The sequence below is a fragment of the Eubalaena glacialis genome, chromosome 4 (assembly GCF_028564815.1).
Source record: "Eubalaena glacialis isolate mEubGla1 chromosome 4, mEubGla1.1.hap2.+ XY, whole genome shotgun sequence".
In the NCBI taxonomy this organism is placed as follows: domain Eukaryota; kingdom Metazoa; phylum Chordata; class Mammalia; order Artiodactyla; family Balaenidae; genus Eubalaena; species Eubalaena glacialis.
This window is the reverse complement of record NC_083719.1, coordinates 116,626,800-116,652,202: the sequence shown is the minus strand read 5'-3', so window position 1 is coordinate 116,652,202 and position 25,403 is coordinate 116,626,800. Positions and strand designations below refer to the sequence as shown.

At 44.5% G+C, this 25,403-nt stretch overlaps 1 protein-coding gene and 1 long non-coding RNA gene across 3 annotated transcripts in view; both read right to left on the bottom strand.

Moving 5' to 3' along the window:
• Positions 1-6,502, bottom strand: part of CTNNA1 (catenin alpha 1) — a 183,638-nt gene extending 177,136 nt beyond the window's left edge. The window contains exon 1 of the mRNA XM_061189651.1: positions 6,395-6,502. The gene's annotated coding sequence lies outside the window, so the exon portion shown is untranslated. The remainder of the gene's footprint in view (positions 1-6,394) is intronic.
• A 6,189-nt stretch (positions 6,503-12,691) lies between these two features.
• LOC133090956 (uncharacterized) overlaps positions 12,692-25,403 on the bottom strand; it is a 154,405-nt gene continuing 141,693 nt past the window's right edge. For both annotated transcript variants that reach the window (XR_009700832.1, XR_009700833.1), the window contains exon 4: positions 12,692-12,779. This is a non-coding gene — a long non-coding RNA (uncharacterized LOC133090956). The remainder of the gene's footprint in view (positions 12,780-25,403) is intronic.

Sequence of the window (25,403 nt, the reverse complement as noted above, 5' to 3'; positions counted from 1 at the left end):
GGTTCGATCCCTGGTCTGGGAAGATCCCACATGCCGCGGAGCAACTAATAAGCCCGTGCGCCACAACTACTGAGCCTGCGCTCTAGAGCCCGCGAGCCACAACTACTGAAGCCCACGCGCCTAGAGCCCGTGCTCTGCAACAAGAGAAGCCACCGCAATGAGAAGCCCGTGCACCGCAATGAAGAGTAGCCCCAGCTCGCCTCAACTAGAGAAAGCCCGCGTGCAGCAACAAAGACCCAACACACCCAAAAATAAATAAATTTATTTTAAAAAAAAAGAAGTTGGCTACAATAAAAACTTTAGTTCCTGCCCTCAAATTAGATATAGCTCAGCTGGGGCGGGGGCGGGGGTGGGGAGAGACACATAGGGAAAAGCTCTATGACACTGGATTTGGCAATGGCGTCTTAGAAGATACCAAAAGCATGAGCAACAAAAGAAAAAACAAATAAACGGGACTTGATCAAAATTTAAAGCTTTTTAACATCAAAGGACATATCAACAGGGTAAAACTGAGAGAAAATATTGCAAGTCCTCTATCTAATAAGTGATTAACAGCCAGAATATACAAAGAACTCCTATAACTCAACAACAAAAAACCCCGAACAATTAAAATGGCCAAAGGACGTGAATAAAGATTTCTTCAAAGAAAATATACAAATGGCCAATAATCACATGAAAAATGCTCAACAACACTAAACATCAGAGAAATGCAAATCAAAACCACAATGAAACATCAACTCACATCCATTAGGATGACTATTATTAAAAAGTAAATTTTTTTTTAAATTAAAAAACAGAAAATAACAAGTGTTGGTGAAAATGTGAAGAACATGGAACACTTACACATTGCTGTTAGGAATGTAAAGTAACATAGCTACTGTGGAAAACAGTATGGCAGTTCCTCAAAAATTTAAGCGTAGAATTACCATACCAAATGACCTAGAAATTCCACTTCTGGGTATATACCCAAAACAGCTGAAAGCAGCGACACAAACACATAGTTGCACACCGATGTTCACAGCAGCATTATCCACAATGGCCAAAATATGGAGGCAACCCAAGTGTTCATCAATAGATGAATGGATAATGGAATGTTACTCAACCTTAAAAAGGAAGGAAATTCTGACACATGCTACAACATGGGTGAACCCTGAAGGCATTATGCTAAGTAAAATAAGCCAGGTACTTAACATAGTGAAATTCAAAGTGACAGAAAGTACAACGGTGGTTGCCCTCGGGCGGGGGGGAGAGGAAATGGAGAGTTATTGTTTAATGGATATGGAGTTTCAGTTTAGGACAATGAAAAATTTTTCTGGATATGGATAGCGGTAGTGGTTACACAACAATGTGAATGTACTTAATGCCACTGAAGTGTACACATAAAGATAATTTAAATGGTAAGTTTTGTTATATATATTTTATTTTAAAAACTAGTGAGAATGTCATAATCAGGTGCAAATTTTAGAATTTCAGATAAGTTAAAGATCACTTTCAGCAACGATGATCAATGTCTCAATAGAAAAAGCATATCAATCAGCCTTCGGATGGACAGCATTTGTGTCAGAGAAGGATGGAGTATTCCAGAACAAATGTCTGGCAGATGTAGAGACATGTAGCAACAATTCACAATAGAAAATAAGGCTGAAAAATAAGTTAGGGCCAGGACTTAGAAGGTGCTGAATGCCTATCTAAGATTCTGACTAGTGCAACAACAAGATAGCAGTACATTTCCCAAAAGAAGAATGAGTACTGCTTATGTGTAAAAGACTGAATGGTGGAGGGGAAAATAGTAAGAAATTCAACTAACTTCAGCAAACACTTACAGAGCAACAACAGTGTTCCAAATTCTCAGATTATAAAAACTGAAGGGGGGCTTCCCTGGCGGCGCAGTGGTTGAGAATCTGCCTGCCAATGCAGGGGATATGGGTTCGAGCCCTGATCTGGGAAGATCCCACATGCCACGGAGCAACTAGGCCCGTGAGCCACAACTACTGAGCCTGTGCGTCTGGAACCTATGCTCCGCAACAAGAGAGGCCGCGATAGTGAGAGGACTGCGCACCGCGATGAAGAGTGGCCCTCGCTCGCCACAACTAGAGAAAGCCCTCGCACAGAAACGAAGACCCAACACAGCCAAAAATGAATAAATAAATAAATAAAAATATACACAAATCAATCAATGTGATACACCCTATTAACAAATTGAAGAATAAAAAAAAAAAAACTGAAGGGAGAGGAGGGGTGGGCAGTGACTGCAAAGAGATTTCTAGAGTACTGGTAATTTTCTGTTTCTTGATCTGGATGGTGTCTATGGGTGGTGTTCACTCAAATAATTCATTAGACAGGTACTGCTATAATTTGAATACTTTTCTACATGTATGTTATACTTTAATTTTTTTAAGTTTTATTAAAAATAAAGGCTAGGGGCTTCCCTGGTGGCACAGTGGTTAAGAATCCGCCTGCCAATGCAGGAGACATGGGTTCGAGCCCTGGTCCTGGAAGATCCCACATGCTGCAGAGCAACTAAGCCCGTGTGCCACAACTACTGAGCCTGCGCTCTAGAGCCCAGGAGCCACAGCTACTGAAGCCCGCGCGCCTAGAGCCCATGCTCTGCAACAAGAGAAGCCACGGCAGTGAGAAACCCACGCACCGCAACAAAGAGTAGCCCCCGCTCGCCGCAACTAGCGAAAGCCCGCGAGCAGCAACAAAGACCCAACGCAGCCAAAAACAAACAAATAAATAAATACATTTATTTAAAAAAATAAATAAAGGCTAAGACCCAACTTCTAAGAAATCCCCAGCTGAGAGGAAGTAATCCATAAAAATATTTACCAAATGACATGAAAGATGCAACCACAGAGTATGTACAAGGTACCCAAGAAGCACTGAGATCCAAGAGAAAACCCAGAGGCACTAACGTCTAAGGTGAGTTTTAAAGAATAAACAAGTTTGTCAGATGGATGAGAAAAACAGTGCTCCAGGCAAAGGAAAAAATATGAAAAAGGCACCAAAGCAAACAATAGAACAATTTATCCAGAGAACTACAAGTAGTTTTGATAGTTCAAAGATAAGACGATAATCTAAACTAGAGTGGAAGCAGAGAGAAGGGAAAACAGGAATTTATGTAAGAGGAAAACCAGATGTAAAGGATTTCATCTGATTAGATCTGGGTGGAAAGGAATAAGAATGGAATGAGGATGGTTCTCAATTTGTCCATAACAGCAACTTGGTCATCAAGGCCCTCCATAATCTGACTGTTGCCTCATCTGTCATAGTTCCAACCACAAGCCAGACTCCAGACAGAAAAGACTCCTTCCTCCTTCATTCAACGTGCATCTAATTTTTTCTTTAATCTCCAGGCCAGGTACCATGCCGAAGGCTAAGACTCACTTTCTAGCGGGAAAGGCAAACAGGGATATCAATAACAAGGTACAGTACAGTGGAGTATACCAGCTAGTGGGAAGAAGTTTGAAAGGAAAGTGCTAGCTTGAGTCTTGTGATAGGACTAAGAGCTCATTATAAAAGTGATGGAATACAAATTGGGGGAGTGGGGGAGAACAAGGTGCGTCACTGAGCAAACAACAAAACAACAGTAACAGATAATCCTAGGCCCCTACATCCAATTTATACGTAAGGCTTATCTCATTTCTCCAAAATACAGCTCCCTTTATCCCACCACCTTCACTCCCACCATCTTCCTAGCTCAACTCCCTACTTCCACTTGTACACATATACAAGCCTTGCAAGCACTAGCAGGAGCAATCTTCTTAAAAAGGAAATCAGATCATGAAACTTCCTACAATGGCTTCTTACAGCTCTTAGAAGAAAATCCAAACATGTGACCTGGAGTTTCCTGGCAATCTCATGTTAAGGCCTTCTCCCCATCCTAAAAGTATTCAAGCTACACAAGTCCTCTCTTAGGTCTCTAAACACGTGGAGTTCTCTCCTGTCTCAGGACCCTTATTTACACAAGCAGAATATCCTGTTCCCTCTGTCTAGATCTTCATCAGCACACAAACCACTACCCCCAACAACCAGGTCTGTCTGTCACGTCTCACACTACTGCTACTTTCTCAAAGAAATCCCAGGACTCTGCCAGTTACTGCCTATCTCTACATCTGGCTTAGGTCTAAAGAAGAAAAAGGTGTCTCATTTTGGTCCTCTTGAGTTTTTTTGGTTTTGTTTTTGTTTTCTTTTTGTCTGCGTTGGGTCTTCCTTGCTGCGTGTGGGCTTTCTCTAGTTGCGGCTCATTGCGGTGTGCCGGCTTCTCATTGCGGTGGCTTCTCTTGTTGCGGAGCACGGGCTCTAGGCGCACAGGCTTCAGTAGTTGTGGCACGTGGGCTCAGAAGTTGTGGCGCACGGGCTTAGCAGCTCCGCAGCATGTGGGATCTTCCCGGACCAGGGCTCGAAACCCGCGTCCCCTGCACTGGCAGGTGGATTCTTAACCACTGCGCCACCAGGGAAGCCCGGTCCTCTTGAGTTTGAGACGCCCCTGGGGACACCCAAGCAGCTCTCCAGTGCACAGGTGACCATGTGGATGAGGTGAAACATCTGCACTCAAACAGAAGCTTCCACTTTAGCACAAGTATCGGACTTTAGCATAAGTCTGATGGCAGGGAGACTGCACAGAGAACTGATTCTCAACTTGGAGGGAGAGGGCACCCCTGATGTCTTAAGTCACCATAGGAATGAGATGTTACTGATGGAAGGAGGGTGATACCACATCAACGGTGTGAAAGACTGAGATATGCTGGACAGAATCCTGGATATGAGTGTACTGAACAACAACAAAAAGACTGAGAAACAAGAGCCAAAACTATAAGGAAAACCAGGAGAGATTCACATCACAATTCCACAAACTCCTTCGCCCTTTTATGCTTCCTCCCAACCAAACCCTACTCCTGTTTCATCCAGTTCAAATGCCGTCCCCTCCCGGAAGCATTAGCCCCCACTCCACATCTCCACCAGTTTTTATCATTATTACTATGTAAGACTGACCCATGCACAAGTTTCTCAACAGTAGTGTTATGGTACTAAACGCCATCAGCCTTGTACTACACCTGGGGTGTGTGTGTCTCCTCCTTATTACAACTGTGAGCTCTTGGGGGCAGAGACCATTTCTTAATCAACTGTGGTCCCTTAAGAAAGTGGATAAGAAATTATTTTTTAACTTGGTAAAAGTCAAAAAGGGTAAATAATTGCGCAGAGGCTATGGATTATTCCTCAACCCCTCCCTCTTGTAAAATAAAATAACACATCTTAATTTGATTTATAAATTCATACTTTCCCAAAGTAACATACACCCGTACAGTCTTTAAGAATCACTGCTAAACAAAATATCTTCTCATCGAAATGCCTATCCTGTTGCAACAATACAGTGATGTAATCATTTCCTTCATCATAAACATGAAATGCCCTTAATTTAGTTGGAGACTTAACATATCTTACTCTTTTCTAAATTATTCTAAGTTTTGTACAAAACAAACACACCAAAAAAATGTTACAAAGACGCGGGAGTACATGAGAGGTTGTCAGTCCTGGATCTGAGCCAACTGCCGCCTGCATTATTGGGAAGCCATTCCTGCCAAGCCAAGGTTAGGCATTCAGTCAACATTTTTTCCAACAAGTGCTTCGCACACGCACTCCTTTAAAAGTCAACAACAAAAAGGTTCCAAGGACATTCGTTAAAACTAGTACTAATCAGTGTTAAGTGCGTCCAATTAACCAGCACAAGAAGTCTGAGTAATTTCACAACAAAGGTTAACACAACAAAGGTTAAGCACGCCAGAAGTCCACACGGGCGTGGCTGCCCTTCCCAGCCAGACTGTGTCAGAGAAAAGGGCCACTCAAACTTTCACATACGCTCGGGCCGGGAATGCGGGGCTGCGGGCCCAGCAAACGTCCTGTCCACCTGACCAGGAAGTTTCGGTGGCGGGGGCGGGGGTGCGACCACAGAAACCACAAACCACACGTACTTCAATGGAAAACTCAACTCCCGGACCCGCCCGCACCTGGAACAACGCGCCGACTCTTCCCCACAAGGAAGGCAGCCGAGGGGGCCCAGCGCGGGCCTGGCGCGCGCACCAAGCCCACTTGAACAAAGTTTAGAAACCGGGAGAAACTTTCAAGCGAGGAAGCGCCGCGGCGGCGCGGGGCCGGCGGCTCGCTCTGCTCCAGCCGCCGCGGCCCCTCAACTTCCCGAGCGTCAGGAAACGCCGGCCCCGCCCGGCCAGGGCCCAGGCCCGGGGCGCCGCCGGGGAAGCGGGCCGGAGGCCGCACCAGCGCCCGCCCGGAGCCCGATTCCGGGCGGGGTCGTGGGGGTGACCGCGCCCGGCCCGCCCACCCGAGGAGCCCCTCAGCCCGGCTGGGGAGCCCGCACCCGCACGAAGACAATTACCTGCGGCGAGCTCGGCGAGTGCAGGAAGATTCCCGAAGCCCGAAGCCGACTGCCGCCGCTTTGTCTCCGCCTGTCCGGCTCCGAGAAGGAAATGGGCCGCCCGGCGCCCCCGCCCCCTGCCCGCGGCCGCCCCGCGGCCCCGGCCCCGCCCGCCCTTCCCAGCACCTCCCTCCGGCGCGCTCTTCCCGGCGCCTCCCGCTGCAGCCCAGCTTTCCCGGTCCTCGATTTGGGGAGAGCCCTCGACCAAAGAGCCTGGCGGTGCCAGGCCTGGACCCCCCAACAGGACCTCTTGCTCTCCGCCCCTCACCCCTGAGTTACTTAATCCCAGGCCCCTAGTGATCTAGGGATGGGAGTGACCCCCCCCTCCCCGAGAGGAAGGAGGAGCGCTGACTCCTGGAACAGCCCTTGAGCGGGGGAGGGCAGGTGAGTCACCGCTCCGCGCACAGGTGAGTCTCCGGGCGCGGCCTGCTCAAGCCCCACCCCCCGCTGGTGCCCCAGGGACCGGGTGAGGCGACGCAGAGTCCTGGGCACTCTCCTCCGAGGAGTGCCACAGGTGTTCAGAGTAACAGGCTTCCGGAAAAGTGCTCTAGGTCCACCCACTGGTTTTACAGAAGGAGAAACTGAGGCCTCACAGCTTGAGGCGAAGTGGAAGTAGAATCCGACTCTAGGGACCTCATAATGTGCGATGGAAGCCCTTCTAGAAGTCACCTAACTCATCTGTCACTTGACAGATGGGGAAACCGAGAGCTCTCCTGATGGAGGACAAGAGGCTTCTCACATCAGTGTCCCCTCCTGAGATTGCCCCCCCACACACACACACACACACACACACACATACACACAAATTTTAAGGACCTGGCGTCTATTCCTATCCTTCTGGCCATTTACGGAATTTTATTCCCACTCTTCCTGGTGAATGTTCCGCCAAAAAACTACAAAACAAAAAACAAACCAAATACATATTCACTATCATCCTGGTATAGAAAACCCTAATGACGTTTTATCTTCATCATGGGATGATGAACGAGGTTGATTTCAGTATTGGTCTGTAAATCCAAAACAATGCAAGACAGTATCCACTGCTTGGTTGGTGCTGAGCACTGAACAGGTGCTAGGGAGACTTGCCTTCAACATGTTTACCCTTTACTACTTATATCTCCCTTTCCCAGGAAATGCAAACTCCTGCAAGACAGGAGCTATATCCCCTACAGCACCCAGCACAAGGCTCATCCCCTAGGCAGTGCCCAGTTAATGTCTGTGGGTGAATGTGCCCACTGTAATTCAGAGCACTATGGATTTGTGCTAGTTAAGAGTTGCTGACAAAAGGAAATAGGACCATGAAGGGAGAGAACAACCTTCAAGAGACATACCTTAATGAGGCCATTCTCTTCCAGCCACACCCCATTCTGTTTCTAGCTTCAGAGCCTTTGCTCCTATGGTCTCCCCTGCCTGTAGTGGCTATGGCTTCCCCCCACTACACTTAGCTACCTTAGAACATAATATTCAGTCAATAAATATTTGAACTAACAAGAGACAGAGTTAAAGGATTATGCTCCATAACTTAGTATATTCATCACTTCACTCAAGTACCATTTACTTAGTTTGCAAGGCCCCGTGTTCAAAAATTACTAACAATTTCAAGACAGCAACATTGGAGCATTAAACCAAGCATGGAACCTTTCTAAGCATGGGGCCCTGCTATAGACTGAATGTGTCCCCCCAAATTTATATGTTGAAAACCTAATGCCCTAGGTGATGGTATTAGGAGATGGGGCCTTTGGGAGGTGATTAGGTCATGAGGGCAGAGCCCCCATGAATGGGATTTGTGCCCTTAAAGAGGAGGCCCCAGAGGTATCCCTTGCCCCTTCTGCCATGTGAGGACAGAGCAAGAAGGCTCTGTGAACCAGGAAGAGAGCTCTCACTAGAACATGATGATGCTGGTGCCTTGATCGTGGACTTTCCAGCCTCTAGAACTGTGAGAAATAAATTTCTGACATTTATAAGCTACTCATTCTCTGGTATTTTGTTATAGCAGCCCGAACAGACAGAGGCCCTAAAGATGAAAGAGTGGATTTGTTTGAGGAAAAGAAGGATCAGGTGACAGAAAAAGAATATGATGAGAGACTTGCAGTGTGCCCTGTAAGTTATGGGGAGTCAGTTCCTGACCCCTGAGAAAGCATGAAAAACTTACTAGGGGCAACTTGAGTATTCACTATGTCCTAAGTACTTGCTATGTGCTGGAGAAGCAGTAGTGAATAAAACTGACTTTAAAACTGAGATCCCTGTTCTCACAAAATTTAAAATATAATGGAAGAGACAGGTATTAAAACAGGTAAACTATAAAAAAAGAAGGTCAAATGTGAAGATAGGGAAGAGATACAAGTAGATTTAGGGGGAAATTAACCTAGTCTGGGGTTCAGTGACTTAAGTAAGTCACCTTTATGCTGTGACCCACTCCTGCCAGAGTTTCACACTCACCTCTCCACCAAAACTGCTTTTATCAAGGTCCCTAATGACCTCCATGATGCCAAATCCAATGATCAGTCTCTGCCCACAGTTGACTTGTACCATCAGCAGTGTTTGTTCACTCTCCCCCTTAAAATACTGTCTTCATTGGATCTCCAGGGCACCAGGCTCTTCTGATTTTCCTTCAGCCTCCCTGGATGCAACTTCTTAGTCTTCTTTAATGATTCCTTCTAAATTTTCCCAACCTCTAAATAGTTCTCAAAGTTCTCAAAGTGCAACCTGAGGACTCCTGAGACCTTTCCAAGGGATTGTAAGATAAAGACTATTTTCATAATAATACTAAAATATCATTTGCCTTTTTCACTCCCAATCTCTCATGGTGTACAATAGAGTGTTTTACAGGTTACATGATATATAATATGGCATCACACAGAATGCAGAAGCAGATACAAGAATACAGCTACCTTGTATTAAGCCAGACATTAAAGAAATTTGCAAAAATGCAAAACAAGGACACTTCTCCCCCTGAATTTTCTTTTGTTTCAGAAAACATTGTTATTTTTCTTTTTAAAAATGCTATTTTATACTTTAAACCAACGCCTATAAAAGCAAGTCTACCAAAATAAACTTTGACTTTCTATGTTTTAAAAAAAAAGCTATTTATGATAATGTAATAGTACAGTCAATATTGGTAGATAAAATTCACCCAAACAAAAGCTCTTCAAGATCCTCAAAAAATTTTAAGAGTGTAAAAGGATCTTGAGATTAAAAAGTTTAAGAACTACTGTTAGAGTGTCCCAGGACTCCATCCTTGGACCTCTTTGTCTGTCTACCAACAACTCATCGGTGATCTCATCCAGTCTTTTGCCTTTAACTATGCTGTCAACTGTAGGTTTATATCTCAACCTGAACCTTTCCCTCTGAATTCTAAACTCCCACTTTCAGCTCCCTACTTGATACCTCGGTATGGATATCCAGTAGGCATCTAGGCATCTCACACTTTATGTCTATATGTCCAAAATTGATTTCCTGATACCTTTGTCCAAACCTACTGATCCCACAGTTTTCTTCATTTCATAAATGGCAATTCCATTCTTGTAGTTGTTTAGGCCAAACTTTGGAGTCATCCTTGACTATTTTATTTCTCACACATTTCATACCTGATTCCTCGGCAAATCCTGTGCCTCTCTCTTCAATGTATATTCAGAATCCACCAACTTTTTACCATGTCCATTGTTACCATCCTATGTCAAGCTATTATCATCACTTAGCTTGAATTTAACAGGAGCCTCCTAACTGGTCTTCCTACTTCTGCCCTTGCCTCCCTCAGTCTAGTCTCAATTCAGCAGCTGGAGTGATCCTGTTAAAATTTTTAATAAGTCCAAACATGTCACTCCTACTTTGCCCAAAACCCTCCAGTGGCTCCTATCTCATGCAGAGTAAAAGGCAAGGTCCATATAAGGGCCTCCAGAGCTCACCTGCCCCACAACAAACCTGACACACTGGCCTCTACAATTTCTGGAACACTTAGAGACAGGCTCTCGGCTTAGGGCCTTTGCTTTCTGCCTGGAATGTTCTCCTCCAAATAGCTGCCTGACTCACTCCCTCACCTCCCCCAGGTCTTTTGCTCAGCTGTCACTTGCTTGGTGAGGCTTCCTCTTGGCCACCCTATCTAAAATTGCATTCCCTTCCCTCAGCATCCTATCCCTCCTTCTTTGCTTTATTTTTCTCCTTAGGGTGGATCGCCATCTGACATACAAAGTCGTACAGTATATATCTACACATATATTTTTTAAATTATTGTTTTCTCCTGTCTTCCTCTCACTAGAATTTAAGCCCCATGAGGGCTAGAATTTTTGTCTGTTTTGTTCAGTGCTATGTCTTGGTACCTAGAATACATTTCTAGAAGAGGACCTGAGGGACATAGATCCCTCAATAAATATTTGTTAAATGAATGAAAGAAAGAATACATGGAATCTATAGAAGAGCCATTGACAAGGTGGATAGGGAGGGAAGGAAAGAGTATTTCTAGACAAGGGGACAAGCAAGTTTGAAAGCCCCAAGTCCCACTACAGGAAAAGAAGTCCCGTGATTTGAGAGCTGTAAAGTAGGGAGAGGCCAGACTGGAGAAGGCTTTGTAAGGCTTCAGACTTGATTGTGAGGGAATGGGCACCACAAAGGATTTCAGACATAAAGAGAGAAAGATGATAATATTTCGGGTTTTTTTAAATTCACTTTGGGGGACTTCCCTGGCAGTCCAGTGGTTAAGACTTCGCCTTCCAATTTAGGGGGTGCAGGTTCGATCCCTGGTTGGGGAGCTAAGATCCCACATGTCTCTCGGGGCCAAAAAGCTAAAACATAAAACAAAAGCAATATTGTAACAAATTCAATAAAGACTTTAAAAAAATTAAAAAATAATTAAAATTCACTTTGGAAAAAAGCAGATTGTAAAGCAATGCATATAATATCCCATTTATGTTTGAACAATGAATACATATTCATTTTAAAGCTCTTTTCTCATAGCATCTGAGCCATTTAAAACCTATCATCTGTTCAAAACCCTCCAGTTCTTCCCATCTTACTCTAAATAAAAGAGTGGTAGTCTTGCCCAGCAACCTCAGACCCATCTTTGGCTTTTCCCCTCCATCCTTACACTCCAACTCACACTGGAGTCCTAGACATTCCCATAACACAAGGAAGCACTTTCCTTCCTCAGAGCCTTTGCGTTTCCAGTTTCCTCTACCTGGAATGGTCTTCTCCCCCATAGCTCCTTAGCTCACTCCATGGCTTCGTTCAGATCTCTGCTCAAATATCACCTTATCCAAGAGTCTTTCCCTAATTACCCTTTGTAAAATAACACTAGCACCCACTTCCCTTCCCGCCCCTCTCCATTTTATTTCTTTACCCTGCTGTACTTCTTAGCACCTGTCACCACCTAACACATTTGGTGTTTCATCATCACCTGGTCAGAGAGACCTTTCCTGACCACATCTCCCACACCCCAGTCACTCTCCACCCACGTTACTGCATTTCTCTTCGTTATAGCACTCATCCCTCTCTAGAATTGTCTTGTCTAATGGTTTATTTTCTGTCTCCTCTATTAGACTATATACTCCATGAGGACAGCAATCGTGTCTGACTTTTTTACTTCTCTGCTCCGATAATGTAGCATAGTGCTGAACTTCCCTGGTGGCGCAGTGGTTAAGAATCCGCCTGCCAAAGCAGGAGACATGGGTTCGAGCCCTAGCCCGGGAAGATCCCACATGCTGCAGAGCAACTAAGCCTGTGCGCCACAACTACTGAGCCTGCGTTCTAGAGCCCACGAGCCACAACTACTGAGCCTGCGTGCCACAACTACTGAAGTCCACGTGCCTAGAGCCCGTGCTCCGCAACAAGAGAAGCCACTGCAATGAGAAACCCACGCACCGTAACCAAGAGTAGCCCCTACTCGCTGCAACTAGAGAAAGCCCGCGCGCAGCAACGAAGACCCAACACAGCCAAAAATAAAGAAAAAAAAAATTTAGCGCAGTGCCTGGAAGATAAAATGCACTTTAAGGGACTTCCCTAATGGTCCAGTGGTTAAGACTCCATGCTCCCAATGCAGGGGGTACAGGTTCGATCCGTGGTCGGGGAACTAAGATCCAAAATGACGCATGGCTTGGCCAAAAAAAAAAAAAAAAAATGCACTTAAAAATATTTGGAGAAAGAATGAGTGGCCATAGATATAGGAGGAAATCCAAGTGTCACTGAAGCCAAGGACTTGGTCACTAATGTCAATTGATGATATTTGGATTGAAACTTCAGGTTTCAACTTCAGGTTGCTGAACATGGTGTACATAATCATGAGGATTAAGGTGCATCAAGAATGTTAAGGAAAAAACAGTCCAAAAATTCAATCAGCAAGACTTCCCGGAGTATTCTGAAAAGTAACATAAAATAATGTCAAAATGTCAATAAAGATGAACCATCAGAGATCATTTTAGAGATTCTCTACATTATGAGGACTTCATTATTATTTATCTTCATGTGCTGGTAAATAGCTTTACAGTTTACAAAGCACGTTCCTGTATATTATCTCATTTGAGGAAGGAAGAACCAAAATGAGTAAAGATCCGAAAATAATGAAGATGAGAACAGACTTGGCAGCTTTGAAATGAAAGTTTGGAAAACATTTACCTCTTGTTGCCATGAAATGATGAGCCACCCTCCCCCAATAAGACCCATAGAAGAGACCAAAGGGACTCTTGGATTAGCCTGGGAAAGCCAACAAAGGGGATCAGATTGGGACAGGAGTCAGAAAAAACTAAAGGTAAAACCTAGGTGTGGCGGGCTTCCCTGGTGGTGCAGTGAGTTAAGAATCCACCTGCCAATGCAGGGGACACGGGTCGGGGAAGATCCCACATGCCGCGTAGCAACTAAGCCCGTGCACCACAACTACTGAGCCTGCGCTCTAGAGCCCGTGAGCCACAACTACTGAGCACGCGTGCTGCAACTACTGAAGCCTGCGCGCCTAGAGCAAGGAAGAGAAGCCCGCGCACCGCAAGAAAGAGTAGCCCCCACTCGCCACGACTAGAGAAAGCCGGCGCACAGCAACGAAGACCCAATGCAGCCAAAAATAAATAAATAAAACCCTAAGTGTGGGACCACATCAGGGTCAAAGGCAATTGGATGCCTAGTGGCACTGGTTGCCTTTCCGTTCCCTTTCAGATGGCTGGGGGAAAGCAGTAAAGCCCTGCCATCCTAGCAGTTTTGTCTGTTAGCTTAACTAACACCAGGGTATTTTCCTCATTTCTGTGTAGCACAGTAATTCACAACTCTGTCTGCACCTTAGAATCACCTTAAGAGCTTTTTAAAAATATGATACCCAGGCACCACCCCGGGGGCTCAGATTCAGTTGTTCTTAGGCAGGGACTAAGCATTTTTAAAAATCTCCCTGGGTGATTCTACTGTGCAGCCAGAGTTGAGAATCACTGATAACTTGTCTAAGGCTGGACAGAAAACAAAGTGAAGTCAAGTATACTTAAAACTCATTCATTAGTTCATTTGTTCACACAATCATATTTTAATACTCAGTGACCGAAAATAATAATAGCTTGTATTTACTAAGTCTTTAGTACATGCCAATTTCCGTGGTAAGAGCTTCACATGTCATCCAAACCTCTCCATAATCCTAAGGAAGTTACTATTGTATTCCTCATTCTATAAATGAGAAACAGAAGCTTGGGTCACACTGGGAATATGGCAGTGCTGGGACCCAGATCTACCAGAATCCAGAACCAGGCTCTTAACCTTGCCACACTTAGCCTCTGAAATGTCAATGGCTTTTTTTTTCTTTTTAACTTTTTTTTTGATAAATTTATTTATTTATTTATTTATTTAGGCTGCATTGGGTCTTCGTTGCTGCGTGCGGGCCTTCTCTGGTTGTGGCGAGCGGGGGCTACTCTTTGTTGTAGGTTGCGGAGCATGGGCTATAGGAGCGCAGGCTCAGTAGTTGTGGCTCACGGGCTTAGTTGCTCCATGCCATGTCGGATCTTCCCGGACCTAGGGCTTGAACCCGTGTCTCCTGCATTGGCAAGTGGATTCTTAACCACTGCGCCACCAGGGAAGTCCCATGTCAGTGGCTTTTAAAAATTCTTTGTTGACAAGCCACAGTCAGAATAGTTTTCATTTTACGGCTTATGATGGAGGTAATTTAAATCCCTGGTTGTTATACTGTTACATTTTGTCTTTTCACACAGCTTCAAACAGTGTGATAAGTGAGGCTGGTTGGGAGCTTTTTTTGGGGGTGGGGGGTACCAGGACAAGGGCTCACTTCTATCCCTTCCAGGCCTTTTCTAATAGAGGATGCTGTTGGCTTTATTTGGTGAGTTAAGTTTTAAATAAAAGAACCAAACTTAGGCCCTTGACGCTTAAGAAACCTGTGTAAGGGTCTCTTTATTCATGTTATTCATCTTCCCTGCAGAAACTGAAATCAAGATTTAGTTTTTAAAATCAGTCAGCAGTGGGTGTTCACGATTCTTTCCTCTCTGATATGATCAAAGATGGTACACAAAAACACTCCCCCCCTTTCATGCTCGTATTTTTGTTGATAACAATGGAGAAAGAGAACCTGAAAAGAAAAAAGTTAAAGACTGTGACAACCAAGCACAATCGTATCTAAAAAGAAGTCTTTTAAAAAAGGAGGGAGGGACTTCCCTGGTGGCGTAGTGGTTAAGAATCTGCCTGCCAATGCAGGGGACATGGGTTTGAGCCCTGGTCCAGGAGGATCCCATATGCCACGGAGCAACTAGGCCCGTGCACCACAACTACTGAGCCTGTGCTCTAGAGCCTGTGAGCCACAGTTACTGAGCCCACATGCCACAACTACTGAAGCCCACGCACCTAGAGCCCGTGCTCTGCAACAAGAGAAGCCACCGCAATGAGAAGCCCGCGCACCGCAACAAAGGGTAGCCCCCGCTCACTGCAACTAGAGAAAGCCCGCACTCAGCAACAGAGACCCAACGCAGCCTAAATAAATAAATAAATAAATAAATTTTTTTTTAAAAAGAAAAAAAGGGAGGGAGATAGAAGAGGGTGGTTTGTGCTTTATTTTTCTCTTTAAAGTATCAGTAGGCTTTATTATGGAAACCTGGTTCTTTGTATTCACCACTCTAAAAATTCTTTTTATGTCTGGCATTTTTAGATTTTTATAAGAGTATGAAAAGTACTATCAAAATAAGAATTGTTGTATTGTAAGGTAAGCTCAATTAAATTAATACACTTTAGATTTCAGATGTAATAGTGAATGAGTCATTTGTCTCCATTCATTGCTATTGTTGCTTAACAATTTTTCTAAATTCCAAGAAACTTTGAGAAAAAGAAAACCTGTTTGAACAGAGCTGAGAGGTACATCTGCCAAGAATCTTTACATGCCCCCGTGTATCCCCATATGGGCATTCTGAATACAGGAAAACTTAAAGTGGAAGCCGGAGCAGCCTTTGTCTTTGGTTTGCCCAGAGTGAATTTGATTCTGAGTTGACTAGAGTCAGGCAGTCTAGTAGGCCCTGGGATTCCCAGACTCAATGAGTTCACAGTGGAGTCTGGCAAACCTACATTCCATCCTGTCTGTCTCCCTCCATCAGTTCTTACTAGTCCAGCTTCTTTATTTCTTTAGTCACAGTAACTCACTCTTCTACCTGCCTATAAGTTTGGCAGGTCCTGCCCCTCCATCACAGAAGGCTATTACCATATTCATTCATTCATCCATTTTTTTGCTCAATCAACAAATATTTTGGAGCACCTACTATTTGACATGCATTGTACTAGACCCTGGAGATACCGTAGTGGGCAGCCCTCATGAAATTTACATTCTAGAGAGAGAGAAAGACAATAAGTAGGTAACAGTTAAATGAACAATGTGATTTCAGGTAGGGGTAAGTGCTAAGAGTGACCGGGAGGAGGCGTGCTTATTTGGATAGAAAGGTCAGGAGAGGCCTCACTGAAAAGGTGAGCTTTGAGCTGAGACCTGAATGACCAAAATGAGCCCTGTGATGGGCACAATATCCCACAGGAGGAAATAGCAAGTGTAAAGGCCTGAGGGTGGGAATAAGCCTGGCATATTCAAGGAACACAAGAAAGACAAGTGTGTGAGGGGTAGTAAATGAGGAAAAGATAGTACTACATAAGGTCAGAGGAGTAGGCAGGGGCCAAATCATGTAGGACCTTGTAGGTGATGGTAAGGACTTTGGGTTGTCCTTTAAGAGCAATGCAAAACCCCTAGTAATATTAAGAAATGAAGTGACCGTGATCTGATTTGCATTTTTAAAAGGTCACTTGACTTCTATATTAAGAATGAAGTGTGGTTGCACAGCAAAGGAAACCATAAGCAAAACAAAAAGACAACCCTCAGAATGGAGAAAATATTTGCAAACGAAGCAACTGACAAGGGATTAATCTCCAAAATATACCAACAGCTCATGCAGCTCAATATCACAAAAACCAAATAATCCAATGAAAAAATGGGCAGAAGGCCCAAGTAGACATTTCTCCAAAGAAGACATAGAGATGGACAACAAACACATGAAAAGATGCTCAGCATCACTAATTATTAGAGAAATGCAAATCAAAACTACAATGAGGTATCACCTCACATGGGTCAGAATGGCCACCATCAAAAAATCTACAAACAGTAAATGCTGGAGAAGGTGTAGAGAAAAGGGAACCCTCCTACACTGTTGGTGGGAGTGTATATTGGTACAGCCACTAAGGAGAACAGTATGGAGGTTCCTTAAAAAACTAAAAATAAAGCTACCATATGACCCAGCAATCCCACTCCTAGGCATATATCTGGAGAAAACCATAATTCAGAAGGATGCATGCACCACGATGTTCACTGCAGCGCTATTTACAACAGCCAGGACATGGAAGCAACCAAAATGTCCATCAACAGAGGAATGGATAAAGAAGATGTGGTACATATATACAATGGAATATTACTCAGCCATAAAAAGGCATGAAATAGTGCCATTTGCAGAGACATGGATGGACCTAGCAATTGTCATACAGAATGAAGTCAGAAAGAGAAAAACAAATATCATGTAATATCGCTTATATGTGGAATCTAGAAAAATGGTACAGATTAACTTATTGGCAAAGCAGAAATAGAGTCACAGATGTAGAGAACAAGCTATGGTTACCAAGGGGGGAAGGGGAGGGTGGGACGAGCTGGAAGATTGGGATTGACATATATACACTACTATGTATAAAATAGATAACTAATGAGAACCTACTGTTTAGCACAGGGAACCCTACTCATTAATCTGTGGTGACCTAAATGGGAAGGAAATCTAAAAAAAAAGAGTGGATAGGGCTTCCCTGGTGACACAGTGGTTAAGAATTTGCCTGCCAGTGCAGGGGACACGGGTTCGAGCCCTGGTCCGGGAAGATCCCACATGCCATGGTGCAACTAAGCCCATGTGCCACAATTACTGAGCCTGCACTCTAGAGCCCGTGAGCCACAACTACTGAAGCCCGTGCGCCTAGAGCCCGTGCTCCACAACAAAGAGAAGCCCTTGCACCACGACGAAGAGTAGCCCCTGCTCGCCGGAACTAGAGAAAGCCCACGCACAGCAACGAAGACCCAACGCAGCCTAAATAAATAAATTTTATTTTAAAAAAAGAGTGGATGTACGTATACGTATAACTGATTCACTTTGTAGTACAGCAGAAACTAACACAACATTGTAAAGCAACTATACTCCAATAAAAATTAATAATAAAAAAAAAGTAACATTATGAAGAAAAACCAAAACAAAACAAAAAGAATGAAGTGCGGGACTTCCCTGGCGGTCCAGTGATTAGGACTCTGGTGGGGGAACTAAGATCCTGCGTGCCATGCTGTGTGGTGTGGCCCAAAAAAAAAAAAAAAAAAGAATGAAGGGTGAGAGAACGTGAGTGAATGCTTGTCATCATACATTAATTTATTCACCTATTCAAAAATACTTTTTGAGTGGCTAATTGCCAGACAGTATGCCAAGCACTGGGAAATCATGGTGAGCCAAACATCATTCCTCCCCTCAAGGAGTTTACAGGATAGCTGGAGGGACAGAGAAGTACATAGGCTCTTATAATGAGCTAAGTCCTGTGCTGGGAGTAATCTCCATTTGTTAAGGGTACCATTCATTCATTCATTTAGTAAGTATTTACGTGCCAAGCTCTTGGAATACAGTGATGAACTAAACAGACAACATACATACCCCCATGGTGTTTACAGATTAGCGGAGGAGGCAGACATTAATTAAACACTCTCACGGACATGTCATTACCGGTTGTGATACGAACTATGAAAGAAAAATAATGTGAGAATGTATAAGAGGGAAGCTTGGATTAGTCTGGGAGGACTCAGGAGGCCAGAAGGATGAGCTGCAAGTAAAGAGTTAGGTAGGTTAAAAAAGGAAAGGAAGATTGTCAATTATGTCTCAATAAAACTGGGAAGAAAAAAAAAAAGGAGGGGAAGAGTGCTGTGGCCCACTGAACTCTAACCCCAGCTCTGCAGGGCAGGAAAGACTTTCTGACATCTAAGCTGAGTCCTGAAAGATAAGTAGGAGTTAGCCCGGTGAAGCATTGTTGGAGGTGAAGGGAAGGCATTCAAGAGCAAGGGAACAGCCTGTGCAAAGGCACAGAGGCAACAGAATATAATGGATTCTGGGGGAAAGCAAGATGTTCGATATGACTGGGCTGGGGGACTTCCCTGGTGGTCCAGTGGTTAAGAATCCACCTTCCAATGCAGGGGACGCGGGTTCGATCTCTGGTCGGGGAATTAAGATCCCACATGCCACAGGGCAACTAAGCCCGCCTGCCCCAACTACAGAGCCCATGCGCTCTGGAGCCCATGTGCCACAACTAGAGAGAAGTCCAAGTGCTGCAACAAAGACCCGACACAGCCAAAAATACATAAACAAATAAATTTTTTTTTAAATGACTGGGCACAGCAAGGTCAGAGAGAATAGAGAAGCGAGCAGGTTAGAATCATGCCATGCTAATTAATTCTTTTGACTGGTAAAGGATTTTAAGCAGGGGAATGACCATGCCAGATGGAGCATTAGAAACGTCTCTGGACACAGAAAGGAGACTGGGCTGAGCCCCACACAACATGCCGCACTTTATCTAGAGCAGCAGTTCCTACTGAAAGTGGGCATTATGCCCTCAGTGAAACCCTTCTTGGGGTTTTCTGGGCTGAGCGAGGTCCAGTTTAGCAAATGAAATTGGCTACCCCATTACTGCTTTTCCCAGCCTCCACAGCCCAGCCCAGGACCAGCAGGAGTCATGAATTCGGAAGACATCCGCCTGTTGTGCTGAGCAACAACACATCAGTGCCTCCAACACTGGGCACACCAGTTTCCTCTGCCTCCTGGGCCATAATGCAGTGCACAGAGCAAGGTCCCCTTAGATCGCAATGCCTTATTCCTTTCATTAATTTGCTTAAGGTGAGGTTGTGACCCCCTGACTGCTATCATTTGCCCTCAGCATTTTGCTCTCACCTTGAGCTTTCAGCCAAACATCTGGCTCTCTGGACCAAAGCCCTTTTTACCTGGTGGTGAGCAATGTCTTCTGACTGCCCTGCCCATCAAAGGGTATTCAGGTTTAAGGGGTAGGGAGAAGGTGTCCTGTGTCTTCACTGAGGCTGAGGCCCAGGAGACTAGGGTGAGATTTCCAAAATGTGGCCTAGGCAGGTGCTCCCTGCCTCAGGGGGCTTACCACTGTTACAGGACAAAACCTAAACAATTTAGCCTGCCTACAGGGCCTTTGGGGATCTGCTCCTTTCTACAAGCTGTCCCCCTGCCAGGTGGGCTCTTCTCCCAAATCTCCCTACGGCAGTGCCTTCTTATTGTTCAGGTCTCAACTCAAATGTCACCGCCTCAATTCAGCCTCCCTGATCACCCACTCTAAGGTAGCTGGATAGTCACTCTCTATCCCTTCATCCCATTGTATTTTCTTCATAGCACATGTCACCATCCAAAATTATTCGTTTGTCTACTTACTTATTATTGGTCTTCTCCCTCTAGGATGTAGCCTGACATCTTGGACCTTGTCTGTCTTGTTCACTATTTTATTCCCAGTACCTAGAACAATGTCTGGCACATAGTAGGTGCTGAATGGATGAATGGTGCTGGTCTATCTTTCCAACCTCATCCCACTCAATTCCTGTATTCATTCCCTGAGCTTTGGAAGGATGGGGGTTTATGAATGTCTTTAGACCTGCTTCACTAATCAAAGCCTCTAATTCCTTCAGCTTGGAACAACTTTCCTCCTCTCCTCACCACCCACCTTCCTACCCCCACAGTTATTCTCTCTTTTCTTCCAGATTCTGAAATCCTCCCAGATATTCAAGCCTGGTACACACATCTGTCAAGGCTTATCTCACTGTATTGCAATGACACATTTACCTGTCATCTACCCCACTAGCCCATATCAGTGAGCTGCTCAAGGAAGGCATCCATTCACCTCCTTACCCCTAGCACACAACACAATAACCAGCACACAATAGGTACTTCACTAATGTGTGTTGACTGACTAGATAGAAAAATGTGGTTCAGAGAAATATGGATTAGGAAACGGTCATTTTTATGGCAGTAGTAGGAGGGGTTGTCGTAAATCTAGACCTAAAGCAGAGAGGCAGCCCCTTCCCATGGGCCAAACCAGGAAAATAACACCATATTAAATTCTGATAACTAAGAGCAAAAGGCAGAGGGTGTGGCCACAAAGATCCTACTTCTCATCATTCATGTACTCCCAAGTGGGCAAGAGCAGTGAATTCACAGGTGAGAAGTACAGGAGCATTCTCACTATCAACTCTGGCAGGATCAATCAAAGAGGCCTGGGAGAAGTGCTAGCTAAAGTTTGCACAGAGCCTCCCACTCCTCCAAGCATGTCCTCAAACCTTATCTCCCTACGGTCTGGGGGGAAGGAAAATACATTTTATCCTATCAAAAAGGCTCAAAGAAGTTCACAGCCTGCCCAAGGAGACATCACCAGGAGTAAGTTACTCTATAGCTGTGCCTTTATCCTGCTATTTGGGAGCCCTTAACATGCTCATCAAAGCATTAGTTGCTAAGCTCCTAGAAGTCTGTATAATTATTGTCTAAAATACAGAACAGCAGAATGTGTAATTAGATGCTTTTAATAAAGGCCTTTTGGATGATGCTGATGCTGCTGCTGATGAAGATGATGGCAATTTTGATAATGATGATGATAAAGATGCTATACTTGAGGACAAGGGCCAAGATGGAACCCTTATCTTGGAATGGAGCAAGAGCCAGTGTCACAGGCAAAGGGCTGATCAGGATACAGCATTACGTAGTAATTGTCTGGACTCTTGAGCTGGGCCACCAGTGACTTCCTCAGGGCTTCACTTCTAATTGGCTGTGTAGCCTCACCAAGCCTCAGTTTTCCCATCTCTAAATGGAGAGATTATACCTCTTAAGTTGTTGGGAGGCTCTTTTGAAGTAATCAAATAAGCTCATTATCATGGAGCCTATATCACAGTAAATGCTTCATGATGATACTAGCAAATTCTTACAAACAGCATACTTTACGATTGGCAATGTTCTAAGCACTTTACCTATATTAGCTCATTTATGTAATACCCTATAAGGTAGGAACTAACATCATTACCCCTTTTTTATAGATAAATAAACTGAGGCACACACAGGGAAGTTGAATAATTTCCCCACAGTCACAGAGCCAGAAAATGCCAGAGCTGGGTGTTGAACCCAGGCAGTCAAAGTCCAGAGGCATTACACAGCTATGGTGACTATGGTGGCCATGGTGATGTGCTGCTCAGATTTCCCTTTGAGAAAACTGCTGTAGTGAGTAGAGTTGACTGACCTCAAGATCTATCACAGCATCCACACCAAGGCCATGCACCCTCTGGGCCGCTCTCAGCCTATGAGACTGAACCTAGCAGGGGTACTAGAGTTGGGCCTTTCCTGCCCAACATGGGACTGCTCTGATGGACAACTTTTTTGTGTGTGTGGTAAAGTATACATAACATAAAGTTCATCATTTTAACCATTTTTAAGTATACAGTTCAGTGGCACTAAGTTCATTCACATTATTGTGCAACCATTACCACCATTCATCTTCAGAACTTTTTCATCTTCCCAGACTGAAATTCCATACAGATTAAACATTAACTCCCCACTCCCGTGCCCCCCAACTGAAGCTCCTGGCAACCACCATTCTACTTTCTATCTGTATGAATTTGACTACTCTAGGTACCTCATATAAGTGGAATCCTACACTGCTTGTCCCTTTGTGACTAGCTTATTTTGCTTAGCATAATGCCTTCAGGGTTCACGCATGTTATCATGTGTCAGAATTCCTTTCCTTTAAGATTGAATAACAGACTTCCCCGGTGGTGCAGTGTTTAAGAATCTGCCTGCCAATGCAGGGGACATGGGTTCGATCCCTGGTCCGGGAAGATCCCACATGGCGCGGAGCAGCTGAGCCCGTGTGCCACAACTACTGGACCCTGGGTGCCCTAGAGCCCGCACGCTGCAACTACTGAGCCCACATGCCGCAACTACTGAGCCCACGTGCTGCAACTACTGAAGCTTGCGCACCTAGAGCCCATGCTCCACAACAAGAGAAGCAACCACAATGAGAAGGCCGTGCACCACAACGAAGAGTAGCCCCCACTCACTGCGACTAGAGAAAGCAGCAACGAAGACCAAATGCAGCCAAAAATAAATTAAAAAAAAAAGAAGATTGAATAATATTCCGTGTTTTGTATATATGACATTTTGTTTATTCTTTGATCTGATGGCCAACATTTGCTCAGGACTCTCAGCGAGCCTGGCTGAGACTTTTTCAGAACTGCACTTCAGTCTGAAGCTCTTCCTACCCAATCCTCCCTCATTGCCCATCTCCTTTTCCAGATTGTCAAATCTGCATTGTAGTCAAAAGACTCTCACCATCTTCCCCAGCTCCCTCTCCCTTTATCCTTCACAGATGCTCCCCCATTAATCTCTTGCATGCCTGATCTCATCTTGGTGTCTATTTCTCAGAGGACCATACTGACAAAAAAGCTTCTTAATAAACATTATTTATCATTATCATTATTTCTTGGGAAGGGGAAGATGCATTTAAAGCAAATTTATAAAAGGAATTTAGGAGGGTTATATAGCATAATTGTGCATGCTAACTTCTTTTGGTATATATATCTCATTGTAGAAAAGTTAGAAAACACACACAAGTAAAAAGAAAATTCAATTCTCCTATTATTGTACTATCCCATATTGTTTTCGACTATTACTGTCATTACTGTTTCATTTTGGGGTAGATCTCTCTAAATGTTTATCTCAACATATGCAATATCAGTTTCTTTTTAAGAAAACTGGTTTCTTCCACAGGATGAATTGAGTGAAATGACCATGGAGCTTGGATTCTATAAAATGACTCAGTTTAGGAATGCATTCATTTATTCACTCATTCACTCACTCATTTAACACATATTTATTGAACAGCTACCAAATATCATGCCCTGCTCTAGGCACAAGGGATGTAAGACAGACACAGCTTTTGTCTGCAGAAAGCATACAGTCTAGTGAAACCAAAGACACATCTCCAGGCAATTACAGTATACTGCTATATAGACACAGAGCAGGGACACCCAGCCCAACCTGGTTTCTTGGAGAAGGTGGTGTCTCAGTCAAGACCTGAGGGATGGCAAGGAGTTAAGCGCCAAAAGAGAGGAAATTTTAAGAGGCATTGTAGGTCTAGAACCTAGGCGAAGGGGGTTATGTATAGTAGATTTGGTTGCTTAAGGAGCAGCTGACTCTGCCCACAACTGACTCTGTGTGTGTGTGTTTGTGTGTGTGTGTGTGTGTGTTTGTGTGTGTGTGTGTGTGCTTAGCAGCCACGCAGACTGAGCAAGGGATAAGGCCTTAACCAGTCAAGGAATCTTGGGCAGAGGTTCTCAGTGGAGATGGCAGAGACCCAGGAACCCACTGGAGGAGAGTAGCTAACTGATCCCCAGCCTTAGATTGGAAATATTGGCCAATCATTAAGCTCTCCAAGGCCAGGGATGGCAGCTACTCCACCTCTGTGGAGTCTTTAGGCCCAAGACAAAGCCAAGTACAAAGAGTACAAAGAGTATCCTTGGTTGTAACTGGTGCCCATGGATCGTTGTTTCTCAGCCTAAAGAGGTCTCAGGCTACAGAATGACACTCTGGGCAATTCTGACATCAACATGAAGTATGGAGTCCAGGGTCTTGGAAGTAATGCAGAAAAAATACGAAAGCCTAGCCTTTCTCTGAGAAGATCTGAATTATTTATCAACAGCAGTAGCAACACTACCCATCACAGAATTTCCAAGAGAGGTTAAAGATCAGCAGAACGTGAATATTGTTTCAAGAATTGTTTTGATATAAACTTTTTTTTGATAGGCAGCAGTTGATGTCTTATCTTCTGCATCCTATATTATTGTTGGCCAAGTTCTATTTTAGCATATGGGTATAAATAAAATTATTCAATGAGATAATATAAAAAGGTCTTGAAGCGTACTGACAGGCACCATCATCTCATTAAATGTGAATATAACTTGGGTTTTTGAAGAAAGAAGTGGTAGACAACCATGGTGTGGTATTTTTAGGTACGTAGGTGAGGCAGGCGCCCACACATGCCACCATATCCCTCTGAACAGTAAAGACAGCTCTTCAGTTCGCTTGGGCTGGGAGGGGATGGGCTGAGGTGACCTCGCAGTGCTTCCTCAGTGTCACCTTCCTTGAGTGTCAGCAAGCCCCCCCGACTCCACCTCCCAATTCGATGCTTAGCAAAGCAGCTGCCAGCAGGTAGCCTAGGGAGTCAAGGCCCGTCTCTGTGGTCAGTGAGGCCTTGGCACTGAGATGGACAGGAACACACCCAGTCCTGGCAGCTGGACCCCCTAAGACAGGCAACCACAAAGACCAGTACTGACCAGGGGTCTGATGTCTTTTCCATGTGAGGAATGTCACCACCTCCCTCAGGGACAGGACTGGGTGGGGGCTGTCACTGGGTGGGTGAA